Genomic DNA, 3,692 nt, shown 5'->3' on the forward strand with positions numbered 1-3,692 from the left:
CTTTCTCCTTTTAAAGATTTGATCTTTTAAAAATTATCTTAATGTATATGTGTGTTTGCCTGCATGAGTTTACGTGCATGCAGCATGCAGTACTCTCAAAGTACAAGGGGCCATCAGATCCCCTGGAAAAGGAGTTACAGTGTGGACACTGGGGTCTTCACAAGACTAGTAAGTCCTCTTAATTGCTGAGTGCTCTCGAGTCCCCAAGAAGGATGTCTTTGAATAGAGAAGCAGATTAGCGGTTTATTCACCCGATAGAATAATTAGTGATAAAAATTAATGAGCTATCGGGCCGTGAAAAGGCACAGCCAACCCTAACCATGTATTGCTGAATGAAAAAAGCCAATTTTGGAAGGCTACTTGGTGTATGAATCTGATGATATGATGTTTTTGAGGAACCAAAGCAAGAAGAGTCAGCAAAAAGATTGGTTGCCAAAGGTGTGTGTGTGTGTGTGTGTGTGTATGTGTGTGTGTGTGTATGCACACATGCACACGTGCTAGTCTGTAGAGTGCATAGGTCTTTTTAGGACCATGAAACAATTCTATATGATACTGTAATGGTAGATACATGTCACTGACCTTCACAACCCATAGACTGTATGTTCAAGAGAAAACTTGCTGCACACGGGAGCATACATCTATAATCCTAGCACTTGAGAGGTGAAGACAAAGGATCAAGAGTTCAAATACATTCTCAGGTACCTAGTGAGTTGGAGGCCAACCTATACCATATGTCATCCAATCTCGAATACGCAAACCACAGTAATGAAGAATGGATGCTAATGTGAGCTTTGCTTTTTAATTAATAACGTGTCAAAGTTGGATATGATGCCTCATGCCTGTAATCCCAGCACTCGGAAGACTGGAGCTAGAACAATCACCACCAGTTTGAGGCTAGTTTGAGCTACAGAATAAATTCCAGCTTAGCCTGATCTTAGAATGAGATCATGCCTCAATCTTACCTATTTAGGTTCACTGGTGGTAACACATTTATCACAGGACATAAGATGCTAATGTTTTAATAAGAAGAGAACCTGTATCTGTGGAGAGGACAGATGGGACACTTGTTACGTTCTGCTCATTTATCCCCCTGTGAATTAAAATGCTCTAAAATCAAATTTATTGAGTTTTAAAACTGGGACCATAATGCATAACAACACACTGTAACTTTATTTATTTAGCAATATGCATAGAGCACCTGCCTTGTTAGGTAGTGAATTCCCCAAGGCCAAGACTGAGCATGATCCACCAAAACAGTCAAGTTCTGTTAGCTCCTGAGAGATGGTGACAGGGTGACAGAATCTAGGCCATCCGTCAGGCCGAGCAACAGAAGTATGCTGTGCAGACATTGGACCACGGGGTCCACCTGGGAATGAAGAAGGGGTTCTTTCATGCTTGGTGACATAATGAAGGATTGAGGTTCAGACAACTCTGAGAATGGCCAAAGTCACTGAGGTCAAGAGAACAAAGGAGGAAGGGGGACGGAAGGAGAAGGCGTTAAAGGAAGAAGGGGAGGAGACAGAGCGTGTATGTATGGATTCCATACAGATCTGAAATCTAGACATTGTGATAGCAGTCAGTGTAGCAGGCATTTTGCTGCTGTAACAAACAGGCCTCAGATTTTATGACTTAAGCATAGGTGTGATTAGCAAGTGCCTCAGATGGGTATTTGCATGAGATTCAGTTTAACTTGGGCGAAATGAATCTAAAACAACAACAACAAAACCTTCAATCACTCTAGCTAGCTCCTCAGCCACATGGGGCGAGAGGTACCTTGGTTGGTCACAGCGAGTATAGCGTGTCTCCTATGCTGGAAGATATCTGCGGTGAAACGTTGTTCCCCGATTAGAATGGGTGCGAGAGACAGTCTCACTCCGGAAGAGGTTAGCTCTCAGACATGGATCCACTCTGGACTGTAGCTTTATGGAGTGTTGCTGTGGGGCCAGTCTGGTCAGCCTGAAGGTCAGAGGAAACAGCTCTGCTGCCCTGCGGGCAAAGGTGGGCCAGGGTCTGGTCATTCTGTATTCCTGGGGAATCGTGAAGAATTAAGAGTGTTGGGCCAGCGGGGGATTTCTCCATCTGATTTGGTTCACTGTGCCCCAATGTACAGATAGACAAACCCACTGTGCATCCAGAGCTCCACAGGCCTGAGAGCTAAGCGTTCTTCCAGTGGAGTTCTTCCTGAGAACTAAGCACTTCTTCATTTAAACGTTGGCATCCGTCTGTGCTGGTTCTTATGACAGGAAGCCCAGGGCTGCCTAGAGAAACGGGTTTCACTGGGGTGGGGGAATAAGGCAGGGAAGGGATGGATTTGGGGAATAAGGGGAAGTGTTTGGAGTGTGGGGGAGCAGGTCAAGGATTGAAATCAGTGAAGACGGAGATGGTAGGTAGAGCAGCCACACCTTCCTTCCTACAATCAAGTTCTTTATCATAAAGACAACAGGCCTGCTGAACCACAGGGTTCTGGGGTTTGAATATTTCTCTTGTTCCAGCAGGAAGCTGTGCTTTACCAGAGGGCTCTTTGTGCCTTACATTCTCCATTTTTTGATAGGGTGCAAAGATACACCTGGTAGGGTTTGGGGGAAGAGGAAAGAGTTGTATTGTTGTGTTTGTGTGTGTTTAAGGATTGGATTTGAACTTTGACAGTCTGGGCATCAAATTCGGGGCCTTGCATTGTTGGGGAAAACTCTCCCACTGAGCCATTCCTGCACATGGAGTATGTGTTCAAGCTCTCAGTGACTGTATCAGCCCACGCTCCCCCGATGCCGTTTCCCGAGTAGCTTCACAGCAGCATTGCGTTGGATTGGATTGATGGTGGAAAGCAGACAAGTTGAGAGCCAGCGGTAATATTTAGCCCTCTTTGGTAGAATGAAAGAGCAGGCCACATTGCACTTTGCGGGAGTAGCGGAAGTTCTCAGTAGGGGCAAAAGCTTCCTGCTAGCTCCTGTTTTCTTGGTTTTTCTCCTTCAGAAATAGAAGGTTTGATTCTGTGGTTCAGTGCGCAGAGAATAACCTTGCTGAACTTGGAAGACTCAGGCCCTGAGGGTGGAGGCAGGGTCAGATAATTCTGGTGGGCAGACAGGCTCACATCACTGGGACAAGTAAAGGCTCTCTCCCACTGCTCCAGGATAAAGGAGTGAACTAGATGCATACTCTTCCTTGGCCACCAGGGGGCAGTCCTGAGACAGGAAGGCCAGCCAGGTCTGTGTGTCTCCAGCAGGGACAGAGACTCCAAGGACAATCTATTCACACATATTGGGGTGCAGTGTGTGTAATCCAGGGTCCTTTGGGCGATATCTGTGCTAACTGGAGGCTGGAAGAGAAAGCTCGATTCTGTTTTCTTCTGTGGAGCACCCCAGATTTCCTCTGTGCCCTAATGCCCATCTTGGCCTCATGCAGCCAGGGGATCTTCAGGATCCTTTCAGAGCCCAAAGGGGGACAGTTTGTGTAGTCCCAGTTCTGGTAAAAGCAGTGTATGACTATCCCGATGAGTCTCACTGGGCATCACCCAAAAGATGCATCCTCTCGGAAGGTGGTAGCCAGCCTGGTCTCATGAACGGCTGCTTAGCTGTCCTTTGGCAATCTGTGCCCTTTGGGGTTCCATAGCCAAAAAAAGCAACCATCATTGCCTGCACCCATCTGCAGCAGAGCACCCTGGCCAGATTTTGATTTTGGCACTGCAGGATCCCTGC

Source organism: Micromys minutus (assembly GCF_963924665.1).
Source record: "Micromys minutus genome assembly, chromosome: 12".
Taxonomy (NCBI): Eukaryota; Metazoa; Chordata; class Mammalia; order Rodentia; family Muridae; genus Micromys; species Micromys minutus.